The sequence below is a fragment of the Heterocephalus glaber genome, unplaced genomic scaffold (genome assembly GCF_053883595.1).
Source record: "Heterocephalus glaber isolate CG9 unplaced genomic scaffold, H.glaber_assembly_v1.0 deba00000331, whole genome shotgun sequence".
NCBI classification, from domain to species: domain Eukaryota; kingdom Metazoa; phylum Chordata; class Mammalia; order Rodentia; family Bathyergidae; genus Heterocephalus; species Heterocephalus glaber.
In genome coordinates this window covers 25,112,875-25,127,400 of record NW_028258142.1, presented here as the reverse complement: position 1 = coordinate 25,127,400, position 14,526 = coordinate 25,112,875, and positions in this window count along the sequence as shown.

The following is a 14,526-nucleotide window of genomic DNA, read 5'->3' as shown; positions in this document are numbered from 1 at the left end:
CTTCATTTAACCTGGATGACCACCTTAGAGTATCATCTCTAAATACAGTTCCTTCTATGACTGCCTTGTGTGAAAAATTTTAAATGGTTAAACACCATTTGGAGGCTGGAAAATTAAAATTGGAGGCTAGAGCTTCAACCTATGAATTTTGGAAGGATCCTGATTTAATTCAAAACATGTCATTGTTATTCCCAACTGTCTTTCTAGTTTTGCCTAAGAAGCAAGCAGAAAGCACCTAAATAAAGGCAACTGTAACAGGTATGAAAGAGGGAACAAGGCCTCAGAGAGGAAGGCCCTAGCAATCCACAGATTCTTGAGAAGCAAGATGAAAACAGGCCTTTTAAAAGATAGATCAGCTGTCCCTCCAGATGTACTCTTGACTTTCTCCACATTGCTTCTACCCTAGGAAGCTTACCTGTGTGAACTGCATCAACAGGAGCCTTCCTGAAGCTTCTTGTGAGAGATTGGACTGTGAAAGAGATGACACCCAGTTATTCATTCAGTCGGCCTCCTTCCAGCTGTGTTAGCTGTGCAAGTGGGCTGTGTTCTACAACAGGCTATAGTTCTTATCATACCATTCTCCTCTTTGGGCTCCTGTAACCATTGTCATCTTTTGTCTCTTCAGGCCTGAGAAGCACCAGGATACTTAATGAAAAACACTGGCTTGACCACCTAGCCTGCTGATTATAGGATAGACCTGACTGTCAAGAGAATTCTAAATTGGACACCTCACACAAACGGGAGAGACTCTGGCTACTATAATCCCCGAGCAGATACTCACAGGAAACAGAGGTACCTGAAATCTGCAGTTCTTAGATGGGCTTTCCATGCTTACAGCATGAACCACCTCCATCCACCTATCACTAACCTAACTAGTAAGGGCAGATACTACCAGCTAGTCAGCAACAGAGACTTCATTCTCCTATTACCAACACAGATCTTGTGGTTTAAAAAGAACTATCATTTTTCTCCCCCATGCTCTCACCCTCAACAGATCCCAGTCGTGGGGTGGATCCAGTTCCTATTTTTATAGTAAGAGGTTTCTACTCAATATTTTTGAACACCGTACCTTCACCCCAAGTTTGAGGCCAGCCTGGGCTACATATTAAACTCAAACCCAGCTTAGCTATATAGCGAGGCATTGCGCCCCACAAATAGCTTTTTCATTCTCCTAAATCCTGTCTATGAGTTTATTACATCCCTTTCTAAATTGTCCTGAATTACCTATTCTGAGTGTACTATAATTTTTCTTTTGTGACTCTGCCTTATATAAAATTTTTATAAAGTGTGTAAACATTGTTTGGAGGCTGAAACTTTCAAATAGCAAGCTGCAGATACATACAAGAGAGTTGCTTGTATAGTGATCATAATTGATACCAATAAAGTAGATGAGTTCATCAGGAAATATAGAGTAGTTAAAGGTTACAACAGAAATTGAGGAATAAGCACAAAGTCAAATGAGAAGAGTCAGGAAAGAAACAGAGATGCAGGAGGGAAATCACAAAACAAGGATCAAAGACCAAGAGAATGAAGACTTTCACCACCTTTGAATTACTAGGGAGTAATTGGTTATCATTCAAACAACCAGTACAGTTCAGTGAATTAATATTAGAATCAGATCAATGACAGACACAAGAAATTCTTAATTTCTTCAGGGCCCAGATTTGCAGAAGATAAAGATGATTTACCTAAAATTTACCTGTTTTTGAAAACGCATTCTCTCAACAGTTGTGAGAGCTCCTCACAATGCAGAGATGCAGGCAAGGCCATGGTTATTATCTTCACCTCACTGATGAAAAGATGGATATTTAAATATATCTGCAGCTAATTTAGCATTATACAATAAAATAGCTGTGTAGCCCTCTCTAGGATGTTCTTAGCATTATATACAAACTGATTTCAGATATGGTGTTTTTGAGGAGAAAATATAGACAAAAATATTGAGCATAAGTCTTACTATAAAAATAGGGACTGGATCCAACCCTCGACTGGGATCTGTTGAGGGTGAGAGTATGGGGAAGAAAAATGATAGTTCTTTTTAAACCACAAGGTCTGTATTGGTAATAGGAGAATGAAGTCTCTGTTGCTGACTAGCTGGTAGTATCTGCCCTTACTAGTTAGGTTAGTGATAGGTGGATGGAGGTGGTTCATGCTGTAAGCATGGAAAGCCCATCTTAAAACTGTGTAAGTGCATGGAAGCATTTAGCAGCCATTGTCCTGAGGTGATGTTCTCTTAGGTGATTTTGTTCTTGTCTGCATTTTCTAAATTTCTCCGATAATTAAAGCTAGTCCAATACACGAATTCTGCAGAGAAGATCCAGATAACTAAATATTCACAGTTTGACTCCCTGTATCATTTAACTAGTACTACTTAGTTTTGCTAAGTAAACTTTTGGTGGGCAGAATTTTAAAAAAAGAAGTTATTACTTTTATTCAAAAATCATGTTTTTTTTTTTTCTTTTTCTGGTTTCTTTGAGACAGGGTCGGTTCAATGCCAGTAGTTCAGACTGGCCTTGAACTAAGTATGGAGTCCAGGCTGGCTTCAAACTCCTGGTGATGCTCCTGCCTCAGCCACCCACATGCTAGGATTATAGGTGTGCACTACCACACCTGGCCAAAAAAAGTCATATTTCTTTTAAAAATTAAAACTGTTTGCTAATTAATTTAGATAGAACTTTTCACATTTAGCATTTACAATATATTTTTATGAAAATTTATGGTTTTCCATTGAAAGCATGCAGCACAGATTAAGGGAATCTGAAGATAGAATATCAGATATAGAAGACAACATCACGGTTAAAGACCATGAAAACAGGGATCTCTTCAAAATAGTAAAGGACCATGAGAAATCAATCCAGCAGCTGCTAGATGATGCAAAGAGAATAACATAAGACTGATCGGAGTCCTAGAAAAAATAGGAGAAAGTACAATTGGCATAAAAAAACTGTTCACAGAAGTAATAGTAGAAAACTTCCCACACAGAGGTGGAGAATTGGACATACAGACAAGTGAGGCATATAGAACTCCACCTAGACATGATCAAAAAAAATCTACACCTAGACATATAATAGTCAAGATCCCAGAAACCCAACAGAAGAACAAAATCCTACAGGCAGTTAGAGAAAAGAAATAAATCACCTATAAAGGAAAGCCCATCAGAATCACAGTGGACTTCTCAACACAAACCCTCAACTCAAGGAGAGCCTGGAGTCAAGTATTTTGAGCCCTAAAAGAAAAGAACTTCCAACCTAGACTGTTGTATCCTGCAAAATTATCTTTCAAAATCGATGGGGAAATTAGATACTTCCATGACAAAGAACACCTGAGAAATTTCATGAACACCAAACCAGCACTCCAAACAATTCTAAGCAATATCCTAGAAAAAGGCAACAAAGGCCACAACTCCATAAGGCTCAACAGAGGGAAGCCACCAGGCAAGGTAAGAAACTAAAGGGAAAGGGGGAAAAAGAAATAAGAGCCAACAACAGTAAAACTGCATGACAAGGATAAGTCAATATCTATCAATCATAATTCTCAATGTTAATGGTCTCAATTCACCAATCAAAAGAAGTAAACTGACAGAATGGATTAAGAAGCAAAATCCAGCAATATGCTGTCTACAAGAAACACACCTAACTCAAAAAGAAATTCATAGACTGAAAGTAAAAGGATGGAAAATGGCTCTTCACGTGACAGGAACCCAGAAAAAAGCAGGGGTAGCAATCTTATTTGCAGACAAAGTAGATTTCAAACCAAAACTAATTAAGAGAGACAAAGATGGTCATTACATCCTTGTGAAGGGAACAGTCCAAGAGGAGGAGATGACAAAACTAAATATATATGCACCAAATATAAATGCCCCCAACTATACAAAACAAATATTAATGGGCGTGAAAAACCAAATAAGCACTAATACACTTGTAGTGAGGGATTTCAATAGCCCACTATCACAAATAGACAGATCATCTAGACAAAAAATTAACAATGAAATTCTAGAGTTGAACCAAGCTATTGAACAAATGGACTTAACAGATGCTTATAGACTATTCCATCCCACAAAATCAGAATACACATTCTTTTCACCTGCACACGGGTCATTCTCTAAAACAGACCACATGCTACCTCATAGGACATGTCTAAGTCAATGTAAAAGAACTGAAATTACCCCCTGTATATTATCAGACCATAGTGCAATAAAATTGGAGGTCAATAACATAAACCGCAAAACTCCCACAAGCACATGGAAATTGAATAACAGCCTCCTGAACAATCAATGGATCACAGAGGAAATTAAAGAAGAAACTAGACAGTTTCTACAAGTAAATGACAATGCCAGTACAACATATAGGAATCAATGGGACACAATGAAAGCAGTTCTACATGGGAAATTCATGGCAGTGAATGCCCATATTAGGAAAACAGAGAGAACTCAGATAAATAACCTAATGCAGAACCTCAAGCTCCTAGAAAAAGAAGAGCATAACAAACCCAAAGCTCATACAAGAGAGGAAATTATAAAGACCAGAGCAGAAATCAATGGAATAGAGACTAAGAGAATGATACAAAAACATTAATGAATCAAAGAGTTAGTTTTTCAAAAGAATAAATGAAATTGATAAACCCTCAGCCAACCTTATCAAAAAAAAGGAAAGGGTGCAAATCCATGCAATTAAGAACAAAAAAGGGGAAGTCACAACAGACCCAGCAGAAATCCAGAGGATCATCAATACCTACTTTCAGAACCTGTACCCTAATAAAATGGAAAACACAGAAGAAATGGGCAGATTCCTAGATACATATGAATTGCCAAAGTTAAATGAAGAAGATATAGAAATTCTAAATGCCCCAATGACAATGAGTGAAATGGAAAATGTAATAAAACATTTAGCAACAAAGAAAAGCCCAGGTCCTGATGGCTTCACTGCTGAATTCCACAAGACATTTAAAGAAGAACTAACACCATTACTTTTTCAACTCATCAGGGAAATTGAAAGGGAGGCAAGTCTTCCAAATTCATTCCTGCAAGCAAGCATTACTTTGATTCCAAAACCAGGGAAAGACCCAACCCAAAAAGAGAACTACAGGCCAATCTCCCTAAAGAACATAGATGCAAAAATCCTCAACAAGATACTGTCAAACAGAATACAGAGGGTCATCAAGAAGATCGTACACCCTGACCAAGCTGGATTTATCCCAGGCATGCAAGAATGGTTTAACATTCATAATTCAATAAATGTAATAAACTGTTTTAACAGAGTCAAGGACAAAAACCATATGATCATCTCAATAGATACAGAAAAGGCATTTGACAAAATTCAACACCCAATCCTGATAAAAACGCTACAGAAAATTGGAATAGGGGCCAGGGATTTAGCTCAGTGGTTTCTCTGCCTGCTGTGTAAGCATGAGGACCTGAGTTCAATCCCTGGTACCAAAAAAAAAAAAAAAAAAAAAAAAAAGGAAAATTGGAATAGAAGATCTTTATCTCAACCTGATTAAGGATATCTATGAAAAACCAACAGCCAACATCGTACTAAATGGTCAAAAACTGAAAACTTTCCTGATAAAATCAGGAACAAGACAAGGATGCCCACTATCACCACTCCTGTTCAATATAGTTCTGGAAACATTGGTCACAGCAATTAGAAAAGAGAAAGAAATAAAAAGAATAAAGATAGGAAAGGAAGAAGTTAAACTGTCATTATTTGCTGATGATACGATACTTTACATAGAAGACCCAAAAAGCTCGGCCAAAAGACTTCTAGACCTAATTGACAGATTCAGTAGAGTAGCTGGATATAAGGTCAGCACTCAAAAACAATAGCCTTCTTATACGCAAATAGCAGACTCATTGAGAGAGAAATTCGGGAAACAATGCCTTTTATGCTTGCACCAAAAAAAAATGAAATATCTAGGAATCAACCTTACAAAGGAAGCAAAAGACATCTACACTGAAAACTACAGCACTCTGAAAAAGGAGATTGAGGAGGATATAAGAAAGTGGAAAGACATCCCTTGTTCCTGGGTAAGAAGAACCAATATAGTGAAAATGGTCATACCTCCAAAACTACTATATAGATTCAATGCAATGCCAATTGAAATTCCAACAATATACTTCACAGAACTAGAGAAAACAATCCAAAAATTCATTTGGAACCAGAAGAAACCTAGAATTGCAAAACCAATTCTCAATCCCAAACTTGAAACTATACTACAAAGCCACTGTGATAAAAACAGCATGGTACTGGCAAAGAAACGGACCCAAGGATCAGTGAAATAGATTAGAAGATGCAGAAACAACTACAGACATACTCAGCCACCTCATCTTTGACAAAGGAGCCAACCACCATCATTGGAGGAAAGATAGCCTATTCAATAAATGGTGTTGGAAAAACTGGATTTCAACCTGCCAAAGATTAAAGCTAGAACCATATCTATCACCGTGCACTAAACTAAGATCTAAGTGGATTAAAGATCTAAATATTAAGACAGAAACACTTAAATTGCTGGAAGATAAGTTAGGTAGAACTCTTGAAGTCATTGGCATAGGAAACGACTTTATGAACAAAACCTCAGCAGCACGGGAACTAGCAGAAAGAATCAACAACTAGGATTTCATCTTATTAAAAAGCTTCTGCACTGCAAGAAAAACCACCAACAGAGCTAAGAGACAACCTACAATGTGGGAAAATGTTTTTAGCAGCTGTACCTCAGACAAAGGGCTACTATCTAGAATATATAAAGAATTGAAAAAAGTCAGACCCCCCAAATTCAAAGACCTAATTCAAAAATGGGCATCTGAAATGAACAGACATTTCTCAGACAAGGAAGTAAAAGCAGCAAACAGATATATGAAAAAATGTTCAACATCCTTGGTCATTCGAGAGATGCAGATGAAAACAACACTGAGATTCCACCTAACCCCACAAAGAATGGCTGCTATCAAGAAATCAACCAATAACAAATGCTGGCGGTGGTGTGGGGAGAAAGGAACCCTTCTCCATTGTTGGTGGGAGTGCAGACTGGTGCAATCACTGTGGAAATCATTATGGAGATACCTCAAAGAACTAGGGCTAGACGTCCCATTTGACCCAGTTATTCCCCTGCTGGGTATTTTCCCAAAAGAATTAAAAGAATCATACTATAGAGATAAATGTGCACCCATATTTATAGTGGCACAATTTGTAATAGCTACAGCTTGGAAACAGCCCAAGTGCCCATCAACTGGAAACTGGATAAAGAAGATGTGGGTTTTTTATAAAATGGAGAACTGCTCAGCCATAAAGAATGAGAAACTAGAGACATTTATAGCTAAATGGATGCATATTGAGGCCATACTCTTAAGTGAAATAAATAGGACACACATGTGTAAATACCGAATAGTTTCTCTGGTGTGAGAAACTGAAAGTGTAAATAGGGGTTAAAATGATTAAAATGAATAATTGATAATTTGAAATATTAAAAGGTCCAAAGGTGTAGGGGTGGTGGGAGGGGAAGGGGAAATGATAGAAGGGAAAGGAAAAATTCTGAGAAAAGAAAAAAATGGAAATGAAATCCATGTAAGTAGGGAAGGGTGGAGCGGGTGAAGGGCACGCAGGTAATGGGGAAGAAAATAAGAACCAAGGTACATCATGTACAGGTACCAGCACCAAATGATAAATGTAAATGTATTGTATACCTAAAATGTACCAATAAAAGATTTTTTAAAAATTCATAGTTTTAAAATAAACTAGCACTGGGCATGGTGATGCATGCCTGTAATCCAAGCACTGGGAGGCCAAACTGGACTACATAGCAAGAACCTGTCTCAAAAAAAAACAACAAAAAAACTATGGACAAAGTGGTATTGTATATCTTTTTAAATTTATATTTTTATTAGTACATATTTGCAGTACATAATGATCAAATTTATTGCAAAAATCATCTTTGCCACCCTGAAAAACCCCATTTCCTGAGATGAAGTTTCTCAAAAATCTTGGAGACAGGAAAAACCCAGCAATGATGATGAGATTATTCAGAAAGCACTTTCTAGAAAAGCTAGTAATATGAGTTAAAATAAGTGCCATGGCAAAAACAAAGTACCATAGCAGCTGGAAAAAAGGAGAGACTATTTACTGCTGGAATAGGCAGAGATTACTTTATGAAGGAACATGTTCTAACATCCATGTCCAGATAAACCTATGAAGGAAATGCATGAACTTTACTTCACAGAAATGACTCCTGACGGTCTTCTCAACTCATCAGGAATATGATTTGCTTCAGACTCACCTCTTCTTTCAGGTCCACCCAATCACTGGAGCAGTTATAGCAAACTGTTTAGAGCTTTCAATGATACAAACAGCTCACAGCAGCATGAGTGCCAAAGGTTCACTACCACTGCACCGGTGGCCTTCTTTCATGACTTGTTGCTACCGTGCATTCACTTTGCTATTTTAAAAACTAGCTTACTGGAGATATGTCATATATATTTCTCTCATATAGTCCTTTACACATAGTAAGTATAAAATGGCTTAATAAATGGTTAGTAAGTGTAGTAAGAATATTAGTCCACAGTCATGCTTGTAATCCCAGCACTTGGGAGGCTGAGGCAGGATGATCACCAGGAGTTTGAGGCCAGCCTGGGCTACGTAGTAGGTTCAAGGCCAGTCTGAGCTACATAGCAAGATCCTATCTCAAAAAACAAAACAAAACAAAACAAAAAACCCCCAACTAACCAAAGAAACAACAACAAAGAATATTATTCCACAAAATTGTGTATACAAAGACTATTTCTTTGGTATCTGTAACACTATTTTACTTTGACTCTGAGTCTCCACTTTCCTGCAACATCTAACTAGAACAAAAACTTAACTCTTATCTCTTCTGCTTAACTCAGAAATCATACTGAATTTTTGAGGTGGAGATGGGAGCGGGACCATGGAGTGTAGATCTTTAGGATCACTGTCTATCTCCTCCTGGAACATACTAAAGAAATTCACTCAGTTAGAGCATTTTTCCAGACCTCTAAAATAGTTTTTTTTTTTCTCTTGAAATTTTTAACTGACTCAGCACTTGGGAGCCTGTGAGACAGGAGGATTGCCATGAATTCGAGGCCAAGCTGGGTTACATAGTGAGTCTGTGGCCATTCTAAGCTACACAGTGGGACTCCTGTCTCAAAAAAAAAAAAAAAAAAAAAAGAAATTTGTATCTGAGACATAGGAGTCATTAAATTACCTAGAGTTTTATGAAAAAAACCTAGATACTTAGAAATGTGCTTCAGAGCACCCCAGTCTCTGCAAAAGAATGCATAATTTATTTTAATTTCTTAAAACAGTGTGTTATGGGATTACCTTTAGCCAATTTTCACTGTTAGAATAGAATACCATAGACCTGGTAGTTAATTTACTTTTTTTTTTTTTTGAGACAAGGTCTCTCAATGTAGTTCAGGCTGGCCTTGAACTCACTATGTAGCCCAGGCTGTATTTGAACTCAAGGCAATCTTCCTGCCTCAGCCTCCCAAGTGTTGGGATTCAGGCCTATGGCACCAACGCCTGGAAATTTACTTTTGAGTTCTAGGGACTGGAAAGTTTGAGATCAGCGTGTAAGGGTGCAGAGTATTGTGAGGGCTCTTCCTGGGGTGCAGATGGCTGTGTTCTTGTCTCTTCCTGTGATGGGGAGAGAGGAAGCAAGCTCTCTCCTGTCCTTCTTGCTCCTGTCTTTTCTAATCCCATCATGAGGACTCTACTCTAACCCTGTTCCTCACAGTGGGGAGTAGGGTTTCACCATAACAAGGTGAAAAGGATGTAAAAGTCCAGTCTATAGCATCCTTGGAATTAATCCTATGGAAATAAAAAACTACACATAACTGACTGGGTATGGTGGTGGATATCTGTAATCCCAGTACTTAGGAATTAAATGAAGGAGGATCTTCAGTTCAAAGCCAGCCTGGACAATGTAGTGAGACTATGTCTCAGAAAACTGAAAACACCTGGCATTGTAGCCTGGGCTACATAGTGAATTCAAGGCCAGCCTGAACTACATAAGGAGGCCCTGTCTCAAAAAACCAATCAACCAGTAGTCTTTAATAAAGATGGAGGAGTGTCCACCTCCCATTTTGGGGGATGGTACTGGAAATTGAGTCTAGGGCCTTTGCCCTGAGCCTCATCCCATTGTCTAATTTTTTTTTCTTTTTTGGTACTGGGTTTGGAACTCGGGTCCTTGAGCTTGTGCACCAGACAGTGAAACCACTGAGCTAAATCCCTGGCCCTAATTTTTTTTTTTTTGAGACAAGCTCTTGCTAAGTTGTTAAATTTTCTAAGCTGGGATCAAACTTATGATCCTCCTGCTTCAGCTTCCCAGAATGCTGAGATTACAAGTGTGCTCCACCTGCCAGCTGGGAGTATCCCTTTGACTGTGTTCATTTTGCTCAGGTATTCCTCAGGCTGCCTCTTCTAGAAAGCTGAAGCAACCCCTGAGGAAGCTAGGCAAGGCCAATGAGCAAAGTCACTCTGCTTGTAGCCAGGAAGTGGCACGTTTTAAAAGGGAATCAGGAGAGTACATCTTGATGTTTCCCATACTTCACTATCTACGCTACATTGGTCCCCTTCTCCAAACAAGTTTGGGGAACAACTCTTCCAGGGGCAGAAAGAGCTAAAGCTTAAAACTAACCCCTTGCTGAGATCACAGATTGGTGGTCCTCTCTTCCTCATGGGAAACGTAGGAGGAGGGGATGATTTATAGCCTCAGGCTGCCATACCAGGTGATAGGGGCTGTGACTGGCATTCATCACCTCCTTTACTGTCTATTCAGTTTCCCCTTGCTGATCCTGGAAGTTTGGTAGGAAATCCCCAAATTCTCATTTGTAAGGACCATCTTATTCCCCTCTCTCCTTTTTCGATGGCCTGAATATGGAGCAACTAGAGATATTTCTAGAAAAGGCATCCTGTTATTTGGAAAGAAATGGTCTGAGTCTGTGGAAGTCATGAAATACGGAAAAAAGAGAAGTTTCATCACTGGATTTTCATATCATGTGAGAAAATGCAAAGGGAAGCTCTTAATTACACAAGGGAGTTTTATTACACAAAAATTGTAGAAGGAACACTTACCTAGCTACTCTACTGCAGCATAATAAACAGAACTTTCAGGGCCAACACGAAACCCCTGACTCACATGACTTTTAGGGCACTGGGTAACACTGAGGGGGAAGGACATTGTTAGCAAAGTACTAAGCATTGTGGAAGACACCAAAATAAGATTATAATGTAGATGAGGAAATTAAAACCATACACGGAGAGTGATCAGAAAATAACAGTAACAATGAGATCACTGTTAGACCAATAGGCCATGTGGCCATCTCCTTTTTTTGAAAATTGTAAATGGAGGAACAAGTCTCTTTGCCTTTTGGAAAAACTTGGAAATTAAGTTGAGAAAGTGTTGCTGTGTGATAGGGTAATTTGCTACCAAATTCTAAAAACAAAATATTTACTTTTTTTTCCTGATACTTGGAATTGAACTCGGGACCTTGCACTTGCCAGGCAGGCGCAGCACCACTGAGCTAAATCCCTGGCCTGACATTTTTTAATGCCTGTAGAATTATGAAAATCCTTACCTCATAGATTCCACATATGATTCTGTTGTGATGACAACTACACATTTTTGGTTAAATCGACGACAATAACACCCACAATGGTATCTCACCTGTCTCCTTGGTTTGCATTTCATACCTAACTTACATGGTACATTGCTGCCAAAACTAATCTTTGTGGCTGGTATACCCTAAGGTGAACCTTTAATGTAGGCCCCTCTCCTCCCTTCTTCTTTTTTGATAACCTGTCCCCCTCTCTGGTACTGGGGGTTGAACCCACCAGGGCCTTTGTACTGACTTAAATCCCCAGACCTTTTGTGTTTTTTATTTTTGAGAAAGGGTCCTGGTAAGTTGCCCAGACTGGGTTTGAACTTTTGATCCTCCTGCCTTAGCTTCCCAGAGTACTGGGATGTCCACCTTGATCTTTTCTTCTTGAGTACAAGTGAAGCCTGTTACTTACTTACCAATAGAATATGGCAAAGGTAATGGCTGTTACCACCTCATTAAGGTTGCTCTCTATATCTGTATCCATACCCATGTCTGTATGACTCCATCTTTCCTGCCTTCACTAGAGAGATTCTCCTTGCTGCCACTGAAGAAGTAAACCGAGAGAAGGCCTTTGATAAGGTCTACATGGTGAGAAACCATGATGGGCAGGGCTTGATGGGCACTTTCAGCTGATAGCCAGTAAGAAGCCAGAGTTTTGAGACAAGGTCTCAAAAGTTTTGAGACTTTTTGTTTTGTTTTGTTTTGAGACAAGGTCTCACTACATAGCCCAGGTTGGCCTCACACTTGAAGTGATCCTCCTGCCTCAGCCTCCCAAGTGCTGGGATTTCAGGTGTGCGCCATCATGCCGGGCCCTGACCTTATTCTGTTTTACCATGTTTTTAAATTTTTGGGGTCTGAGCTTAATCTGACAGTCTCTTACCAACCCAACAGAGACCTTCAAGACAAAGACTGCCTGTTGGAGGAGTTCCCCCAGTGCAGAAATAGCTAGACTCTAACACCACATTTTTACATTTTTCTTTTTCTTTCTTTTTTTTTTTTTTGGTACTGGAGATCAAACTCAGGACCTTGAGTTTTCAAGGCAGGCACAGTGCCACTGACCTAATCTCTGGCCCTAACACTGCATTTTTCTATTACATCTAATTTATTTCCTACACCTCTCCCAAATTTAACTTTTTGTTAACTGTATTTAGCCATGTTTTTAATACTGATGACAAAGTTGTTTTTTCCCAATTCTATCCCAAATCCTACCCACTTTTATAGAGTTCCATAAAACCTAATTTGATTATACGTCCTTATTCCTACCTAGAAGTAATTTATCTCATTCTTCCCTACTCTTTACACATTTCTCATACTGCACTGTATTATAGCTTATATCTTGGGTGGGCATTTGTCATTTTTTTTCAGTTGTCCAGTTTCAACATACTTTCCAGTGTATGGGAATTCCCTACTTCCTGAGTTTCAGAAGGAAGCAGAGCCTGCCTTCCTCCATTGAAGACAAATATTTCAAATTCTTTCTCGGGTTTGCTTTCAGCTACAGCTCAATGCATGTGTGTGTGTATGTATGTATATATATATATATATATATATATATATATATATGTATATATGCTGAACTGCATTTTTTTTTTTTTGGTACTGGGGATCGAACTCAGGACCTTTTGATTTTGTGGCAGGCAGCAGAACCACTGAGCTAAATCCCCAGCCCCTGAACTGCATTTTTTTAAATTTAAATTTTAAGATTTTTGTATACTCCTTCTGGATGAAAAGACCATTTTTTTTTTTTTTTAAATTTAGGGTCTCATTATGTAGTTCAGGCTGAACCCGAACTCACTATGGTGATCCTCCTGCCTCAGCCTCCCAAGTGTTGAGATTACAAGTGTTGAGATAGCACCACCACACTCAACAAGAATAAATAATTTTTTCAAATATATATACTCACATTAGTTTACTGAAGATACAACTCTTATTTTTCAGGGAGATTATATATGGTATAGTTTGTATGTGCATGTAAAAAGGTGTGAATTTATTGTATAAACTAGAAATGTTTTTGTCAGTAATATTTGAACATTTATTTTAGCTCTATGACTCTGGAAATTTCACATTCACATAGACTTTTGTAATATTTTTTTGTTGTTGCTTTGTTTTTTGAGACCGGGTTTTGCTATGTAGTTCAGGCTGGCCTTGAACTCACTCTGTGGTCCAGGCTGGCCTTGAACATATGACAATACTTTTACCTCAGCTTCCTAAGTGCTGGGATTACAAGTGTATGCTACCACACCTGGTGGTAATATGTCATATAAATTTGATAGAAATCAGAGTGCATGTAATAGTCTCAAAGTTCTTTGTTAATCTGTTAAACTTTGCATTCTGAAGAGGTATTTGAAACCATAAATATTTAACTAACATTTGTTGAATAAGAATCTTTATATATGTCTTTATCCTACAGGTTTCCTTTACAAAGCAAATGTTTTAATGTACTCTAAGATTATCCTGTGGTAAGTGCTCTGTTCTGTGAATCCTGCTTTTCCAAAAAGTTCATATAAATTATAAAGGGGATATCTCACTCTCTTTTTTTTGGCCCAGTACCGGAGATCGAACTCAGGACCTTGTGCTTGTCAGGTGGGTGCAGTGCCAGAGCTAAATCCCCAGCCCTAAGGGGATTATGGACTTAATAGTGTAAATGTATTCATCAGCACAATGGAAGGAGAATATTGAAGCCAGATGGCCGACAGATTATTTAATATAATTTTTCCCCTTCAGTCATGTGATTGCAAGGCTGTTAGTCAAAAATAGAAGAAAATTAGGATTTCAATTTACAATAGAAGAGAACATCAGAATTATTTTCAAGTGTTCTGTTGACTTCTCTGGTCAATATTATGGTTCAGTTTTTCTCACTTTAGTGGCAACAGAGCTGGTCTCCTCAAATAAAAAGAAACGGCACATAAGAAACAATA